The sequence below is a fragment of the Coffea eugenioides genome, chromosome 1 (genome assembly GCF_003713205.1).
Source record: "Coffea eugenioides isolate CCC68of chromosome 1, Ceug_1.0, whole genome shotgun sequence".
In the NCBI taxonomy this organism is placed as follows: Eukaryota; Viridiplantae; Streptophyta; class Magnoliopsida; order Gentianales; family Rubiaceae; genus Coffea; species Coffea eugenioides.
The window spans coordinates 12,553,409-12,573,391 of NC_040035.1; the positions used below are offsets into that span (position 1 = coordinate 12,553,409).

Genomic DNA, 19,983 nt, shown 5'->3' on the forward strand with positions numbered 1-19,983 from the left:
TTTATCCAAAGCACAAGTGGTTTTTAAGTAGGTTTGAAAAGCATAGGAGAGTATTATGTCTAATTACTAAATCACAAGGTGGTGTGGTGCATTTTATCTTTTATTCTTTTATGGGGGCAAACCATCTATCTACCTTTCAAACTTCAACATTCTTACCGTTTTAGCCATTCAATTATTATTTGTATTTTTTGGCCCCTTACGAAACATACCACAAAACAAGCAACTCCTACGACTATTCCTCTCCAGCCAATGACTATGGATTGAGCGTAGACCACTGCTTTACCATTGTTGAATTTTGATGGAATTATACTCTTGAACTTTATTGTAACATAAATTTCAAATATAGGCTTGCTTTTTTTTTTTTTTTTGTGAATCTTTGCTAGATGAGTCTAGATATGAAGTCAAAGATTCATTTTACCACTATTTTACAAAATCTTCACCAAATATTTTCAACTTTATAACAAAATGTTCCATATAGCAAGGAGAGTTCAAATCGAGAAACAAAGAAATTGGCATGAAATAATCCAAATCTCCATAATATACCTTTGCACTATTTCAACCTTTTCCAGTTACTTCAAGGAAAATAAAAAAGAAAGGATGCCAAATTTTCAATATCTTATAATAATGAACTCCACATGTCGTGGAGATTCCAAATATATCTTACTATAAGATAAACAAAAGGCCAATGTTACTATAACAACTCCTTTTGCTGACACGTGGCACTAAGGATGAATTTTGAGCTTTTTCTTTTGCTTTGTCTATAGACTTGACATTGTCTTGTGAAGTTGGCATTGTTTTAGATGTGCTCAATGACCTAAATTAGATTGCATTTAACATTTCTTTATAATGTTGCATTATTTTGAGCACACTTTTTAACCTGTACATTCTGAACAGATATAATATAATTCAATTATACAATTTATATAATTATTATATGTACATTAACATTTCAACTTATATTTGATAGATTAACTTAAGATTTAATTATTTCTATTCCAGTTTTAAAGAAAAGGCCAATGTTACTATAGCAGCTCCTTTTGCTAACGCGTGGCACTATGGATGAATTTTGAGCTTTTTCTTTAGTTTTGTCTATGGACTTGACATTGTCTTGTGAAGTTGGCATTGCATTAGATGTGCTCAATGACCCAAATTAGACTGCATTTAACATTTCTTTATAAGGTTGCATTATTTTGAGCACACTTTTTAATGTGTACATTCTGAACAGATATAATATAATTCAATTATACAATTTATATAATTATTATATGTAGATTAACATTTCAACTTATATTTGATAGATTAACTTAAGATTTAATTATTTCTATTCCAATTTTCAACCTTATCATTTAAATCATTTAAAATTATATTTGTTAAAATAAGTTATCATTCAAAGTTAATGTAAAGCAAAAGATTATTTAAAATTTATTCTATCCTATCATAAAGAAACTTTTCAATCTCTACATTTTGAACATGTATAATTCAATTATAATTTATATTTATTACTATTTACATTAACATTTCAACTTATATTTGACAAATTAATTCAAGATTTAATTATTTGTATTCGAGTTTTCAACCTTCATAAGTTATCATTCAAAGTTAATGTAAAGCAAAGGATTATTTAAAATTTATTCTATCCTATCATAAAGAAACTTTTCAATCTCTACATTTCGAACAGGTATAATTCAATTAGAATTTATATTTATTTCTATTTACATTAACATTTCAACTTATGTTTGACAAATTAATTCAAGATTTAATTATTTGTATTCAAGTTTTCAACCTTCACATTTATAATTGTACTAGTTTTTTTGGCCCTCGTGCTGTGCACGAGAGTGCCCAAGATCTACTTAAATCAGTTTAAATCAAAAGTTAACCAAAGCATGTAATTTTAGCGAAACAATGGTTATAAACTCATTCAAATGATTATATTCAAAATTTGTTAAGCAAATCCAACTAAAATTATTATTAGGAAGTACATGAGTAGTCATCTTATCAACCACTTGGTCAAGGTTCAAACTTGAATACTAATCAATTCCTGCAGTCAAGTGATTAAGTATCAAATTAACCCTACACGAGGACATGCAACAAAGGCATTCAGATGAATCAACAAATCATCTTAAATCTCCTAAACTAAGTACACACAATATAGCAATGAAGTCTTCCAATGAAAATTTGGGTAAAAAAGCAAACTTCAAGTGATACTTCATCATCATTCCACCAATCATGCTCCACACATCAAAGGATAATTAGCAAGTATATAATCCTGGGATAATCACATAGAAATGCTGTCTATCAGTGCCAATTATGGTTGGTGGACATTGGTGCTGCAGCAATGCAGAATTGCTTAGCTTGACTGTTTTGTAGTGGTTCAAACTTCTGTGTGGTACTTGGCATTCATAGAACTGCCGGGAAAGTACCATACTCCATATGTGGTTATCAATGTACATGTGAAATAGTCAAGAGTAAAATGACCAGGAAGGGAGTAAGCAGGCTTCTAGCCTAGGGAAGCAGAAATGTAGAACAATTTGGTATACTGGTCTTGGCTTATAGATAATAACATTGGTGATGAACAAAGCACCAAATGCTTGATTTGTTGTCTAAATATGTTAAGTGATTCAGCTTTCTTCATTTTTGGTTAGACAAGAAACTGTTTGAATAACTGTCAAGAAAGCCACTTATATTTTTCTTGTTACTTGCTTTTGGATAGATAAATTAGTTGTAATGCCCGTGGAATACAAGCATCTAGTCACATGTTTCTTTTTGCTCCAGGATTGTGGAAAGTAGTTTTTATACTATAACTGAAGTAGACTTTAGGCAAAAGGAGCAATCAGGCATTTAACTATAACAGCTACATTTACTATTACCTTCGCACCAGTTATGAACAAAAGCTTATCCTCCACTTCAGGCAAACAAATCCAGCTGCTTTTCTAAAGGCAGGTCAAGAAATTTAACACTAATAGTTTATAATCAACCTCGCACACAGAATCTAATTATAGACCAACAAATTTAACAGCCAGAGACAACTGACAAGCAGCAAGAAAACAACAGTACAGCAGACAAAATAAAATCAAGGCAAAGGTAGAGCAAGGAGTTCACCTTGCAAAAGTACCAAAACTAAGCTTTTATCAATATTTCTTACAATCGTAACCGAGCAAAAATCAGTAACCTCAATTATTTATGTTAAATACAGCCCTTAATTATAAAGGGAGAAACATGAAGAGCAGAACAAGCAAATCATGTCTTGTGACAAGAAAGTAACAGTGCAGCAAAGAAAATATGATCAAGGCGGAAATGGAGCGAAGGACTCAGCCTGCAAAACCACCAAAAGGCAGAAATAAAGCGAAGAGTTCACCCTGCAAAATTAGGGAACTGAAGCTTTCAATTGAAAAAAGAAGTTGCTTTTGAGATGGTTTGCATAGAGTATTAGCGAGGCAAAAGAGTGAAGAATTCACATTGCAAAACCGCCAAACCCAAGCCTTCAATTGAAGAAAGAAACAAATCCAATGTGCTGCTTTTGAGATGGCTTGCTCACAAGATTACCTAGGCAAGAGAGCATTGTGCGGCTCCCACAGACCGCTTCGCACACCGCCCACTTACCAATAGAGCTGAAGCAACGACAATTACAAACAAGAGGGACGGTCTTAGTTGGAGAAATCAAACACACACCTGAAGCACAAATACAAAAGTCACCAAAAATTGCCCATAATTACTGGATAACCGGTCCATGGGCACTGTAGCAATTCCAACTCTCGCTTTTAGTATAGTAAAGATTTGTCAAAATAAGTTATCATTTAAAGTTAATGTAAAGCAAAGATTATTTAAAATTTATCCTATCCTATTATTAAGAATAAGATTATTATTTCTGCTTAGTGCAATGTACATTATTCTTCCTATTATAAAGAAACTTTTCAATCTCTACATTTTGAACAAATATAATGCAATTGGAATTTATAGTTATTACTATTTACATTAACATTTCAACTTATATTTGACAAATTAACTTAAGATTTAATTATTTCTATTGAAGTTTTCAACGTTATCATTTAAAATTAAAATTTTCAAATTAAGTTATCATTTAAAGTTAATGTAAAGCAAAAGATTATTTAAAATTTATCCTATCAATAAGATTATTATTTCTGCTCAGTGCAGTCTACATTTTTCTATATTTTCATTTGTTTTATTGTCATCTAAAGTTATACAATTGGACTAACATTGCCACTTAATATATAATATATTTTTATTATCAATTCTATTTTAATTCATTTATACGTTTGGTTCTTAAAGTTGTCAATTCCAGTTAAAAGTTGAATACTTCCAGTTAAGAGTTGAATATACTTCCAACTTATTTCTATTCAAGAAGCTCTCAAAGTTATGGATTCCAGTTAAGAGTATTCCAGAAAGCAACTTAGAGATTGTTTGGTTGTCCAGTTTTTACTCTGGTTTGTTTGTAACAAAGTCAAAAAAAACAAGCATTCTTCAACCACTGCATTCTTCACCTAATCAGATTAGACAATTGCTTTCTTTGTAAGAGTTAGGTTGTACTTCATAGAAATGTCAATTTTTTGATAAGTTATCAGTTGTATTTCATCTTTTCATAACCATTAGATTCAAATACAAAGTACTAGATTAGTTGAGATTGAATAGTGCAGTCCACGCTACTATATACATTAATAGCTGCTGTTCTGCTTTATTTCTCTTCCATTCGCACATAGCAGAAACAAATCTTCCTTCACTTTCTTGCTCTCTGATCGTTTGGTAATACCATTTTTCTTAGCTTTTCCTTCATCATATATATGCATTTATATCTTATTGTAGTAACATATAGTTTCTTTTACATGTTTTCTGTTTTTACGTTGCAGCATTGCTTTCAGTATTGAAGATTTTGGCTTGCACCATTACTTTACTTCAAGTTAGTCATGTTACTCATAACTAGCCTACCTAATGTTTGATAAAATGCTTGTTAAGGTTTCTTGATGCTTCATATTTACAAATTTCATAAGTATTGGTAGTTGCTTATTATTGAATTATATACACTGTGTGCTTATGATTGTGAACTCTGGTAATGAATTTTCAAACTGCTTAGTCTAAGCTATTTGTTCATCTGCAAGATGTTTGCTTATTTCTTTAATGCATAACGAAGATAATTGAATGTCTGTTTCATCATGAGTTAAATTTTGACAGTCACAAGAAAGGAAAAAATTAATTAGACAAGCTAACATAATTGTTGACTCAGCTGATAAAGGATGTAATAACAAATTTTATGCCAATCAATATTAGGAAATTGTAACATGCAAGTCGAAGACCAAAATTTCAAAAGTTCAGTGTCTAGATCATCCGCTGTTGTTCCTATTCTACATGGCAAAGAGGCTACTACACACAGCTATGCCATGATGTCTAATTTACAACACATTCCTTTTATAAGCTTGCCACATTTAGGTAACCATTTAGAGAAGAAAAACTATAGAAGGCAGGCTTACCTTAGATGGAAATGAAAAAGATTGCGCTTATATCATTTTCAAATGAAGAAGCAATCTTCTACTGAACCAGTCAACATTCCTCTATCGAATATTGATAGAGAACATCTGCAAGATGCCTGTGAAGCTCAAAACAATGAGAATCTTAAGCTTGCTAAAAATAGGCAACAAGCATGTATTAGATGGAAGTCTAAAAAGTGTCGCAATGAAACTGTCCAGCCTACTCAGGCTGTTTGTACTAGAAGCATAACCACATGCGACAGTATAATCCAGCCATCAAGAAATTCTGAAAACATTACTACACCTATGAACCATAATAAAGGTAAGTCCTTTTATGACTCATCAAACTTTTAGTGTATCATCTACTTGGTATTATATTTACTAAAATTATGATCTTGTGATCTCATGTGTCAAATCAATCATTGCAAGATGAAGCAATGCAACCGTCATATCAACGGCAAAGCCATGTGCCAAAGAAAAGAAAACGTTCAGGTTATAGTCAACATTTTTTACTTTATCTTGATTAAAAAAAACACCTTACTATAAAAGTTTCTAATATAGTCAGTTATTATATTTTGTTTTACTTTAAGAAGCACTCCTAAGAAAGGAAGATAGTTGTTAGACTATATAGTTGACACTCTTGATATTCTGCCAAAACAAAAAGACTGTTCGCATTGTGGAGCTAAAAAGGTTTACTCAGAAACGGCAAACTTTTGCTGTGCTAACGGTGATATAGTCCTCACGCAGAATAAGATTCCAGATATTTTGAGAGAACTCTTAACTTCATCTTCTGAGGAAGCGAAAACATTTAGGCAATTGATTAGAACTTACAATAATCACTTTGGATTCACGTCTTTCGGCGTTAAATGTGATAAGAATCTTTCTAAATGCAACAAAGGAGTGTATACATTTAAAGTACAAGGACAAGTGTATCATTTTCTGAACAACTTGACACCTGAGAGCAATCCAGGCAGTAACATGCAATTGTACATTCATGACGTTGAAAATGAGCTTTCTAACCGTAAAGCTGCCTATCCAAGACTATCAAAAAATGTAATAAAAAAAATCATGCCTGTTCTTGCGAACAATCCATATGCAAAATTTTTTAGGAGCTTAAGCAATGTTCCTAATTTAGCCAGCTATGAGATGATTCTGCGTACTCTGCCTGGTGTTGACCAAAGAGTATACAATAAGCCAACTGAATCGTAGGTGGTTGCTTTATGGGTAGAAGGCGAAGAAAATGGTGAAAACAGTCGGCGTAATATTCAAGTATATACTCATGGTGGACAGCCACGAAACATTGAGTATTACTATGCATGTTACGATCCATTACAATACCCATAAATGTTTCCCTTTGGAGAACTGGGATGGCACCAAGGCATTCCAAAGAAAGGAAAAAAAAACAAAGAAAAAGAAAGATAAGACAAAGAGGAAACTATCAGATGTGGTCTCTCCAGCAAATGCTTTTACTGTTGATCAATTACTTCACAATGAAGAAGCTGGTGAGTACACTAGAAAGTTATAAATATCATACCACATTATAACTTACATACATAGCTATTTTGCCGTTTTACTTGTTTTAGGCATGTTAGTAGCCGTTTGTGATATTATGTAATGCAATCTTTTATTTCAGACGGTGGTGAGTTAGGCGGAGCCGGTGGGGCCTACTACTAGCTACTCTACGTGACATAAATTGAACACCTTTTGATATCTTTGTTTTGAAGTAAGTATTCGGGCCGTTTTGTATATATAACTTGCTTATGTGTTTTGAGATGAATGAAAGGGTACCTAGGCGAGGGTGTACTTTATCGCACTCGACCTAAACCCTAATTTACATGCATATTTATACATGACATGTCTAAATGAATTATTTTGGGTTTCAACCCCTTGAGCTTGTAGCTCGGGGTGACGTTTGTGAGTTTTGGGTTTGAACCCCTTGAGCTTGTAGCTCGGGGTGACGTTTGTAAGTTGGGATCGATCTTCCGACCTAGATGGACTATTCGAGCCAGCCGAGGCTTGGTCGAAACCAGTCCAACTTAGTCTGAGGTCAGCAAGTTTGTGAATCTGGTTCACCGAGAATGTGAACCAAGTTTGTGAACCGAGCTTGTGAACCAAACTCAATTTCGTTCGCTCAAACAAGTTTGTGAGGTGACTGGCCAGTGAGGGTGATAAGGTGTTAGGTGGGAGTACAAGTGGAGTTCTACGGACCTTATTTGTAGTCGACGGAGTGTCGATAGGAGGTCACGCATGGCAAACGACTTGGCTTTAGAGCCAACCTGTATCCTTCATTTGTATTGTTACTTTTGCACTTGACTTGACATTTTGTGAAATAGTTGTTTATCTAAATGTGTAATTTACGATTTTACCCCTGTTTACTTACTAAGCACATAACTTACCCCGTTTCCTTTGTTTTTCTTAGCAGGGGACGACACGGGGAACTCCTTGGCACATTCACTAGTATAGTTAGGTTTGCTTGTAATAGTTGGACAATTAAGATGGTTGTTTTTGTTTTGGTGGTTTGTATAAGAACTCTCCTTAGGGTCTACTTTCTGTTGGTTGTTATCATAATGTAATATAGTGGTTTGACTAGCTGCTTTTGGGGATGTAAATAGAACTCTTTTGGAGTTGGCTATATTGTGAATAGTACGCTTTTGGTTTATCTAGTTTTTATTATTTTAAAAATTCGAGTTCTGGCGCGAGCTAGGCAGGCGTCCCTCCGATACCCTAGGGTTCGCCCATGGGAGAAGCGGGAGCGTCACAGGTGGTATCAGAGCACTTGGGTTAGAGGACTTGGGCAATTAGGACATACGTGATAGGCATTAGGTATATGTGATTCTTTTAAGATGAATGATATATTTTAAGCTGAAATGCCGGTGAACTAACGAATTAATGTTTGTAGGTATGGATTCGGGTAGTTCTAGTGGTGCGGGACCCAGCGGTGTAGGATCTGGACCGGGACCGAGATCTCTGAGTGCGGGGGGCCCGGTGAACCGGGTATTGCGTAGGCGGGAGATCCGATATCAGAGGAGGTCTGAGGAGCTCTACATTTCGTATTCACCCTTTCGTTGGATGCCGCACCGATCTTGTGAGTGTCGCCATACGTATGGCTATCCCGACGAGGTCGTCCTGGCGGTGGATGACGAGCGACGTTACCTGGGGAAGGCGGCCGATCGCTTGGTTAGACAGCTGAAGGAGACTAGAGAGGTTAGCCACGAGCAGGCTAGGCGTATTAGGGATTTGGAGCAGAGCCTCCGAGTTGAGGTGGAGAGGACGGACGCTCTTCATCGACAGCTTCATGACACACACCAGCACCTCTTCGCTTTGAAGGGGCAGCTGAGGGAGAGGGCTCGAGGTATCATGCTAGACTGTGAGGTTCTATTAGATGTGGCCGCGGAGGCACCACCACGAGCTACCGGCCCAGAGCTGATGGACGAGGTGGATACTCTAGGTTCCGTTGGGGATTGGGCTCCTAGGGGAGGCGTTTAGGGTCGCCTTTGTACTTTCTTTTGACTATCTGGCGGATTACTTTTGTTAGAACCGACATGGCTGGTTTCTTTTGTTATTTGGTTGACTGACTACATTTTGGAGCTGGGTGCTCATGTGTATACTGGGTTTTGTACCTACTGGAGGTCGGGTGTATGTGAATTTTGGGAACACTTTTGTATATAACCTTTTGTGTACATATATGTATATAGTTGAAAACAATCTTTCTGAGTTCATTTTTTTTGTGTGACTCTTGTATATGTGCATTTTCATTTGGTGTCCTTTATTTTGTTCACATTTTGAATACTAAGTATACATTTTATTGGAATTTGTAGACTTTTGCACCTAAATGGACCCCGGTACTCGAGGTAGAAGTAGAGGGCGAGGATGAAGCCCGGAAAGGGGAAATGAACATGAGCCAGATCAAGTGGTTACAGCCATCCAGCGAATGGCTGACCTGTTAGAACGTATGGTTGACCAACAGGGTCAGGGCCATAGGAATACTATAGGAAACCCTGGAAATAATCCAGGCAATCATGAGGGAGAGGACCGTGCTTTAGAACGGTTCCAAAAATTTGCACCTCCCAAGTTTATAGGTGGACCTAATCCTGACCTAGCAGAGGGTTGGATGGATCGTATGATGGATATATTTGCCGCACTTGGGTATTCGGAGGAACGACAGATATCTTTTGCTATTTTTCAGTTTGAGGGGGCTGCTCGAGTCTAGTGGAATGTGATTAGAGCCAAGTGGGAGCGGGAACAGACCCCCTGGACATGGGTTAACTTTACATGAGAATTTAATGAAAAATATTTACCTTCCATTGTACAAGAGAGACGTGAGGATGATTTTATCCGCCTGCGCCAAGGGGCAGCCAGTGTGGCGGAGTATGAAACCCAGTTTACAAAACTCTCTCACTTCCCTCCGAAATTGGTGCTAACGGAGCAAAAGCGAATTCGCCGCTTTATCCAAGGCTTGAATGTGGAGATCCAGGAGGCACTAGCAGCTGCTCAGTTGGACACATTTAGCCAGGCGCTAGAAAAAGTACAGCGGACTGAGACAGCTAGGGGACAGGTAAAAGCCTTTCATGATCGGAAAAGGAGACAACCCGATTCGAGCAATTTTGCGACCGAACAGAGTTCGAGAAGTGAGCCACCTTTTAAGAGGGGTCGAGGAACAGATGGTCCCCGACCCGCAGGAACCCTAAACCAGAGTAATTTTGGGAGAGATCGAGTAGGGCAAGGGCCCCAGAGGGGTGTTCAGCGTGGAGTATTGACTGCAGGAATTAGGCCAACCTGTGGTTTCTGCGGGGCCAATCACACTGACGAAAACTGTTGGAAGAACAGTTCGATCCGAAAATGCTATAAATGTGGTAGTACAGAACATCTGATTGCCCAATGCCCTAAGATGCAAAAAGAGAGACCTAAGCCACCGACTGAAGGGACCACAGCTAAGCCGTCAAATGCAGGGAAAAATCGACTCAAAGGACCAGTTAGAGTATATGCAATGGGTCAACAAGAGGTGATTGACCCTTCGGCGGGTATCGAAGGTACGCTGTTTTTTATCGGTGCACCGCAAGTGTTTAATAGACCCTGACGACACGTATTCTTGTAAACCCTGCAATTATGGTTCACGAATAAAGGCATTAATTTCGAGGACGAAATTATTCTAAGTGGGGGAGGTTGTGAGACCCCGGTCAGTTCTTAAGTTTGATATTAGGTTTCATTATTTGTGCGGTAAAATTTGGGGTTTTAGGGTTAATTAGAAAACCCTGAGTTGGGGTTAGGATTGAAACCCTAGTTTTTGTATTAATCATAAGTTCGAATGGTGATTAAAGCTAGTTATGCTAGTGTGTGTTTTAGTATAGGTAAGTATAGGATTTGATCCATTTTATATAGGTTAAATAAGTTTAAGAAGGTTAGAAATCCTAAATGAGTAAAACCTCTAGTGTTATGATTTATTAGAAGTTTTAAGTTGGGTTTAAACCCTAATTTTGCCCTTAATAAAAAGGTTATTATTTAATTGCTTTTATGTGGGATAAAGTGTGTTTAAATATAGGTGATTAATATAAGAGGGTGATTAGTGAAGTAATTAAGTGTGGTCAAGTGTTTTAGATTAGATTAAGTTGGTAACCTATGGAGTAAATTGAAAGCTTTTCAAATGTTTAAGGGCAAGAGTTGATCAAATGCAAAGTTGAAGATGTGAGGGCTTGAGAGCAAAAATGAAGCTTTTGTGTGATTGGTGGAAGTAGAAATATCTTCCAAGGCTTTGACCATCTTATACATATCATAGGATTTCCATAAAAAACAAAACAAAATAAGAAAGAAGAGAGAGAGAGAGGTGGCCGAGAGCAAGAGCAAAGAGAGAAAGAAAAAATTCTTCAAAGTTCTTCTTCATCTAGATTCCATCTTGATCTTGGGGTTTAAGAGAAACAACTTGGGCCTTGTTTGTGGTAGCTTTCTTCATTTACAAAGCTTTCTTGAAGGTAAAATTATCTCTCTCTTGGAAGTTAAAGTTGGGGAATTAATTTTGAAGCCATGAAAGTGAAGTTTTGTTGTGATTATGAACTTGTATGATTCATGTGGTGTTTATGGTGTTGATTGATGGTTTATTTTAGTGGTTTATTGCTGCCCAAATTTTGGTTAAACTTATGAAAGAATTAGGGTTTCTTGCTTCATAGTTATTCAAGTTGATTTGGATGATTGTTTGGCTTGTATATGGAGCATATGATGTGTTAATTTCACTTGTGTGGTTAATTGTTAATAAAATCAGATTTTGACTATGAAACCCTAGACTCCATTAGGTTAGTTTAGCTTGGCTAGAGTTTAGTTGGTTACGGTTGGTTAGTAGATTGTTGGAATAAGTTCAATGGTGCCAATGAGTGAGGATAGGGATTTTGGTTAGTGTTTGGTAATTTTATGGTCTTAGAGGGAAAGTTTTGGCCCATTAGTAAGCCATGTAGAAGTTAGTATATGTGTGCTTATTTGGTAGGAATTGGGTTAGAAAGCTTGCATAAGAACCATAGAACGGACCGTGCGGTTGCAGCGCGAAAAAAAAAATCGGCAAACTGGAAACCAGGGCAGTTCAGCATCTGAACTTTGGCTCCATTTTTCTTGATGTTATATACGGATTCAGGGTTTGCCCAAAACATGAAAGTTGTATCCCATTAAACCCTTGTTGTGCCTGCAAAATTTCAGCCTAATCCGATCAGTAGATCCTGAGTTATGGCCAAAACCTTCACTTCTGTTCTAAACCCAGGATTTTGCTACGTTTCTGGATTTTGCCTCAGACCGTGTTTAGTTCACTTCGATAACGTGCGAACTGGGTGTTGATACCTTCATAAGAAATGTAGATCTTGGTCTTAGCTTCGAAACAGTATAAAGTGCATCCGAATCCGAGTTCCATAACTTCCGTTATGACCAAAACAAGATCGGTTGTCAGAACTGCCTTCGAATTTGGACCGTTCTGACAGGAACTTTGAACTCCTTTTTTCCTATGCTCCATACTGATTCAGCTTTTGGTCAAAACATAAATGTTATAGCCTTATAAATAAGCTTTCTAACGCCTCTGGAATTTCTTGATTCCGATTTCTGAGTCGTGAGTTATGGTCTTTCAAACAGGACCTGTTTGGTAACCCGAAATGAAATGGCTGGAACTGTTTTGCACATTTTTGTCCTAGTTCCATTGAGATCTGGCTTGAGGTGCCTTTACGAAAGTTGTAGCCCTTCTTCTTAGCTTCGTAACAATTCCCCATGCATTTCGATCCGATAACCGTAGCCTGAAATTTGATCAAAACGGTTTTAGGTGCCAAATCTGCCGTTTCCGTTGCCGGCCGTTTACGTTTTCGTTTGCCGTTTCCGCACTTGCATGTGCCAATTTTTCCGCTTTGCTTGTTTTAGGCATGTTAGTAGCCGTTTGTGATATTATGTGATGCAATCTTTTATTTCAGACGGTGGTGAGTTAGGCGGAGCCGGTGGGGCCTACTACTAGCTACTCTACGTGACATAAATTGAACACCTTTTAATATCTTTGTTTTGAAGTAAGTATTCGGGCCGTTTTGTATATATAACTTGCTTATGTGTTTTGAGGTGAATGAAAGGGTACCTAGGCGAGGGTGTACTTTATCGCACTCGACATAAACCCTAATTTACATGCATATTTATACATGACATGTCGAAATGAATTATTTTGGGTTTGAACCCGTTGAGCTTGTAGCTCGGGGTGACGTTTGTGAGTTGGGGTCGATCTTCCGACCTAGATGGACTATTCGAGCCAGCTGGGACTTGGTCGAAATCAGCCCAACTTAGTCTGAGGTCATCAAGTTTGTGAATCTGGTTCACCGAGAATGTGAACCAAGTTTGTGAACCGAACTTGTGAACCAAACTCAATTTCATTCGCTCGAGCAAGTTTGTGAGGTGACTGGCCAGTGAGGGTGATAAGGTGTTAGGTGGGAGTACAAGTGGAGTTCTACGGATCTTATTTGTGGTCGACGGAGTGTCGACAGGAGGTCACACATGGCAAACGACTTGGCTTTGGAGCCAACCTGTATCCTTCATTTGTATTGTTACTTTTGCACTTGACTTGACATTTTGTGAAATAGTTGTTTATCTAAATGTGAAATTTACGATTTTATCCCTGTTTACTTACTAAGCACATAGTTTACCCCGTTTCTTTTGTTTTCCTTAGCAGGGGACGACACGGGGAACACCTTGGCACATTCACTAGTATAGTTAGGTTTGCTTGTAATAGTTGGACAATTAAGATGGTTGTTTTTGTTTTGGTGATTTGTATAAGGACCCTCCTTAGGGTCTACTTTCTGTTGGTTGTTATCATAATGTAATATAGTGGTTTGACTAGCTGCTTTTGGGGATGTAAATAGAACTCTTTTGGAGTTAGCTATATTGTGAATAGTATGCTTTTGGTTTATCTAGTTTTTATTGTTTTGAAATTTCGAGTCCTGACGCGAGTTAAGCAAGCGTCCCTCCGATACCCTAGGGTTCGCCCTTGGAAGAAGCGGGGGTGTCACATATAGAGTATCAGAAAAGAGGCTTACCTCATGCACATTTTCTTCTTCTCTTAAAATCAGAGCATAAGCTTTATAACCCCGAAGAATATGACAAAATTGTTGGTGCTGATATACTAGCTAAAAAACAAAATAAGCACTTGTATAGAATGGTTGTCAAGCATATGCTTCATGGTCCTTGTGGAGTAGCAAATCCAGAAAATATTTGCATGAGTAAAAATGGAACTTGTAAGAACTCTTATCCAAAAGACTTTTGTGAATCAACCAATCAAACAGATGATGCATATCCAAAATATCGAAGAAGAAATAATGGTGTCAAAGTGCAAGTAAGAAATGCATTACTTGACAATCGCTGGGTTGTACCTTATAACCCTTATCTTCTTGCTAAATTTGATTGCCATATTAATGTTGAGATATGTCAACAATCAAGGCAGTCAAATATATTTATAAATATATCTGTAAAGGTCATGATAGAACTTCTTTCCGAGTTATTGCTGATTGTTGAAATCCATCCATTGATGAAATCCAACAATATCTATCAGCCCGATAGATATCACCTCCAGAGGCTACATGAAGAATTTTTAAGTTTCCTGTCAGTGAAATCAAACCAGCTGTTATTCACCTTTAGCTCCACTTAGAAAATCAGCAGCCACTAAACTTCAAGAAAAACACCGATCTACGTAACATCGTAAGTAATACACATTTAAGACGAATCATGCTTACTGAATTTTTTTACATGGACCGAACAAACAAAGAGGCACAAAATCTCAAGTGCACCTATTCAGAGTTTTCACAATTTTTTGTTTGGAAAGTAGACAAAAGAATGTGGAAAATACGTGAGCAAGGAGACTCTATAGGAAGAATAGTAACTGCTCACCCTGCTGAAGGTGAGAGGTACTATTTAAGACTGCTACTAACAAAAGTTCGGTGTCCAACTTCTTTTTCTGACTTAAGAACATTTAATAGAGTACAAGTAGCAACTTTTCTAGAGGCGGCACTTTTGAGAGGGTATTTGCAACATGATGATAGCCAACAGCTTTGTTTACAAGAAACTTCTCCTTTTCATATGCCATATGAAATGGGGCGCTTATTTGCTACATTATTAGTTTATTCATGTCCAAATGATCCAACGGCTTTATGGCTTAAATTTGAAGATGTCATGTCTGAAGATTATGCTAGATTGAATATATTAACAGCCAGCCAAATTAGACTAAAAGTCCTTGAACAATTAAATGCCTTCTTAGAATCTATGGGAAAAAATATTTCTTCATATAATTTAGTTCCTCCTAGCGTTTCATTTACAGATGTTGAAAATGAAACAAGAGAGTTAAGAGCAGAACGTACTATAGCTATTTCAGCAGATGACTTAAATGCAATTGCGATGTTAAATACCAAGCAAAAAGAAGTATTTAAAATCATTCTGAAAGAGTCTACACAAACAAAAGAGGTGCATTTTTTATTGATGGTCTAGGTGGCACCGGAAAAACATTCTTGTATCGTGCATTGTTAGCAGATGTAAGATCAAAAGGATTTACTGCATTAGCAGCTGCTACATCAGGTATTGCAGCTTCAATTTTACCAGGAGGTCGAACGGCTCATTCTTGATTTAAGATACCAATAGATATTTCACCTGGTGCAACCCGTCGAATTAGCAAACAAAGTTCACTAGCAACTTTGATAATAGACTGCAAATTAATAATTTGGGATGAAGCCCCTATGTCTAAAAGAGCAGCAATTGAGGCATTGGACGATTTGCTGCGAGATTTAATGAGTTCAGATGAAATTTTTGGTGGAAAGGTAGTAGTTTTAGGCAGAGATTTTAGTTGTATGCAATGGAAGTAAATCTGGGACAGTAAATGCATATTTCATTAATTCTTCCTTGTGGCCTCATCCAGAAAAATTGCAATTAACTAACAACATGCGAGCTAGGTTGGATCAATCATTCACTCAGTTTCTTTTGAAAGCAGGAGAAGGTTTAGAAAAATCAGAAATTCAAGATTCTATTAAAATTTCTCCTTCAATTTTAATTAAATATAATAATGAGACTGATGCACTACAGGCATTGATGGATGCTGTATATCCAGACTTGAATCAACTGACTCAAAATGCAGAATCATCTTTAAATAGAGCAATACTAACTACAAAAAAATCACTTTGTTGACGAAATTAATGACTTAATGATTGAAAAATTCCCTGGAAATAGCGTTGAATATATGAGTTTTGATGAAACAATCAATCTGAATTATCAAACTGAGTATATTGATTTGCTTAATACTCTATCTCCCAGTGGTTTACCTCCTCACAGATTGATATTGAAACCAAATTCGCCTATTATTTTATTACGGAATCTTGATCCTACAAAAGGATTATGCAATGGAACTAGACTAATATGCAAAACACTGCACAAAAATGTGATCCATGCACAAATAGCAGTTGGTGAATTTGATGGCAAGCAAGTGTTTATACATAGGATTCCTTTACAGCCATCAAATGATGAACAATATCCACTTTCTTACATATTAAATCTTTTTGCTTCTTAACGTGTTTCTATGTAACTAAAGCAGGATATGAATTTACTCCATCGTATAACACAAGCAATCCAAGGAAAGAGACTCATGTGTTTTGTTAAGAAAGCGACTCCAAGAGAAAAAGCAATCAAAGGAACAGCTTTCACCATTGTCACAAGCTATGAAGCTGAACAAGTCGCAGTTGGCCCGCAGACTTCAATGAACCTTCACAATGATTATGCATAACATTAATTTCCAACAATATAATGCTTATCTATTTATCGATCGTTTGTGTTAATGTACTTCAACTTAGACTCCTTTGACTTACAAACTCCGTATGTTTTAATTCTGTTATCTTGTATTTGTCGATACTTTATGTTAATGTACTTCAATTTAGTCTGTTTTGCCTTGAAAAATAAATTTACTGATAAGCTATAAATCGAATTCTAATATAGATGTCCACCTATGAAACACAAAAAACTTCTGTAAAAATGCTAACCATCATTAATCCAATCTTACTCCCACCATTTTTCAATTTTTCTGCTTATGTTTGCTAATCAAATTATAGATATAATTTTAAAACACATATATATATATATAAGTATAAAATTTGAAATATAAATATAATAAAGACATATATATTTTTTCATACAAATGTTAATGCATTACTTTGATTAATAAAGGGAAAAAATTTGTTGTGATAAAAACCAAATATCAACGTATAAATGAATAAAAATAAAATTGATAACAAAATTGCATGCTATACTTGGTCGTAATTTTAGTTAGCATTAATGACTCATATGTTAACTAAATATTAATGTATTACGACTCAAAAGAAAATTGACAAAAAAATGACTAAGTTCATCTATTCAAATTCAAATACTAATAATGCAATTGCTCTCCATTTCACAAACATTCCATCAAATTTTGCTAACCTTAAACACTTCAAGGTGTATATATATATATATATATATATATGATTGTTGGGCCTAATTTGTATTGAGTGAAAAATTCTAAAATGGGGCTATTTCCTTCACTGTTCTAACTAAAATGCTTGTAATTTTCGTTCGTGCCTTGAACATGATGCTCTTTCAATTACCCGTAATGTCTCAAATTGTTGGAAGAGCTATAACTATGCGTTTTTAAGAGTTCAGAGGACAAAAAGATAGGGATAATTTCAGAAACCTCCCCTGAGGTTTCTGACAGTGTCACTCCCCTCCCCTGTGGTTTCTGAAATTCCACAAACCTCCCTTGTCAGATGGTGAGGTCCCATTTCTTACATCATTGGTGCCAAAAAGACTTAAAGACCCTTACAATTTTGCTAATATTTCTTGATTATCTGAAAGCTATTAGTTAAGTTAGTTATAAACACAATTAATGTAATTAACCATAAATTAGAGTCCTAACAACCAAAATAGAAAAGGGAGTGTAGTGAAATGGAGCCAAACTTAGGCGCCATGATCTTGATCTGATTGACATAACAGCTTGAAAAAAATCTGTGCATATAGAAGCAAGAAACTTACTGGACTCCCGCCATTGTTGAGATAGAGCAACTGAGCTTAATGGTTGGCAAACAAACTTGTTGATTCTAAGCTTTGCTGAAGAGTCTCTTAGCTCGACCAGTAAGTGTTTAAGATTTCGGAGACTGTTTCAACATTCCTTGGCAGCTTATGATGATTTGTGCGTTGTTTGTATAAGCTTGATATATGTTTGCTTATGATTTTCTGGTTTGTCATGTGACTTGGTTTGCTAAGCCTCTACCAGATTATGCTTGCTTGATTCTATATTTCTCGTCTTACTTGGGTTGTTTGATATAGTTAGATGCCAAACCTCAGTACTTTGAGAGCTCATTCTTTCTCTGTGTAACTTCAGCAACCAATGTTGCAAGATGGTTTATATTGTAACTAATATTTTCTGTAACTTCAATAACTAATTTGTAACTTCAGTAGGCTATGATTGTCTATTGTAGGATGGTTAACACTGATGTTCATGATATTGTGCTCCAATTTATGGGAAGAAAAGTAAGAGTGGCTAAGGTAGATCCCTAAAATACATTAGACATCCTTTATTAGAGAATGCAGCAGCAAGTTTGCTTATTGCAGAAGATGGGCTATAAATCAAATACAAACGATGAAAATAGGTCATAGCATCATAATGGATCATCCTGCCTGAAATCTGACACTTTTACCATTGAGTTATGCTTTAGTTGAAAGTAAAGAATATACAGAGGAGCCTGCAACAAAAGTAAAGTTCCGAACGTCATTAAGCATTCTAGGCTGCTCCACCTCAATGTCATTAACTGGAACTGGTCAGTTTCTCAAACATCCTTTTAGTGCAAATTAAGGAGCTTGCTGCTTGAACTTTGAAATGATTCCATTCAATTTGGGATTGTAGCTGCTGATTGAAAAAATTATCTTCTGCAAATATTAAATTTATTGCAATAATGTCAGGATACAGGGAGAAAGTTTTTGCAATCATTGGTGTCAAGGTGTATGCTGCTGGGCTATATGTGAATTAGTCAATTTCACTAGGATAAAACTGTTTGCATTTATCAAATCTGATTGAACAAGGAAAGAGAGGAGAGGGAAAAGTAAATTAAGAAGCTAATATTGATTGGAAACTGCAGCTCCTTTGGAAAAATCTCTGCAAATTGTTCTAGTGAGAGATGTGGATGGTAAAACGTTTTGGGATGCCTTAGATGAAGCCATCTCTCCAAGAATTAAATCGCCTACTCCAGTTGATACCTCTGCTCTTTCTACATTTAGTACTCTGTTTCAAGGAAGGCCTCTTAATAAGGGTACCATTATCTTCTTGACTTGGCCGGACCCTACCAAAATGCTTGTAAGTTGCATGTAGTAAAATTCAATTTTCCTGCATTTCTTTATATGCTGATGGCTTTTTGCTAAAGATGTGTTTCCTCTTTTCTTCTTAGTCTTAAGCTTCTACTGTGCTATTTTCTTTCTTGTAAACATATCAGCTTGACTCTCTTAAAAAATCTGTAGGTTTCTGTATCGAGTGATGGGTTGCCTTCTGGTGTTGATGCAACTACTGAGTCAACAAATGTGATATTAGCTCTTTTTGATGTATTTCTGGGAAGTGATTCAGTTTCTCCTACTCTTAAGGCTTCAGTGACCAGTGGATTGACAGCATTGCTGAATGGCTGAAGTAAAGAAAACAAGAGAGATTTTCTGCTCAGTTGTTTTAATTCCTGACACTCAATGTTCATCATAGCTTTCGACATGAATGAACTGCTCTAAATCTTGTTTTGTACACTATGAACACTTTGGAAAGAGCATTGCTCCACTAATCTAATAACCAGAAGTAAGAACCCTCTACTAAAACCTCCCCTGACGTTGTGTGCTTGTCTGTTGATTGGTCTCACTTACACCCCCAAGTTTCATTCTTCTTAAATTCCCTCCCAATTCTTCACATCAGATTAGCTCTCTAACCCAAGATAATGAGGGCATTTGTGGTATACACTTGTTTCTCTCTCCA

General features: G+C 36.3%; 1 pseudogene; it reads left to right on the top strand.

Annotated features, from left to right (window-relative positions):
• Positions 1–14,804: 14,804 nt before the first annotated feature.
• On the top strand, positions 14,805–19,685 carry LOC113768018 (annotated as a pseudogene).
• The last annotated feature ends 298 nt before the right edge of the window (positions 19,686–19,983 follow it).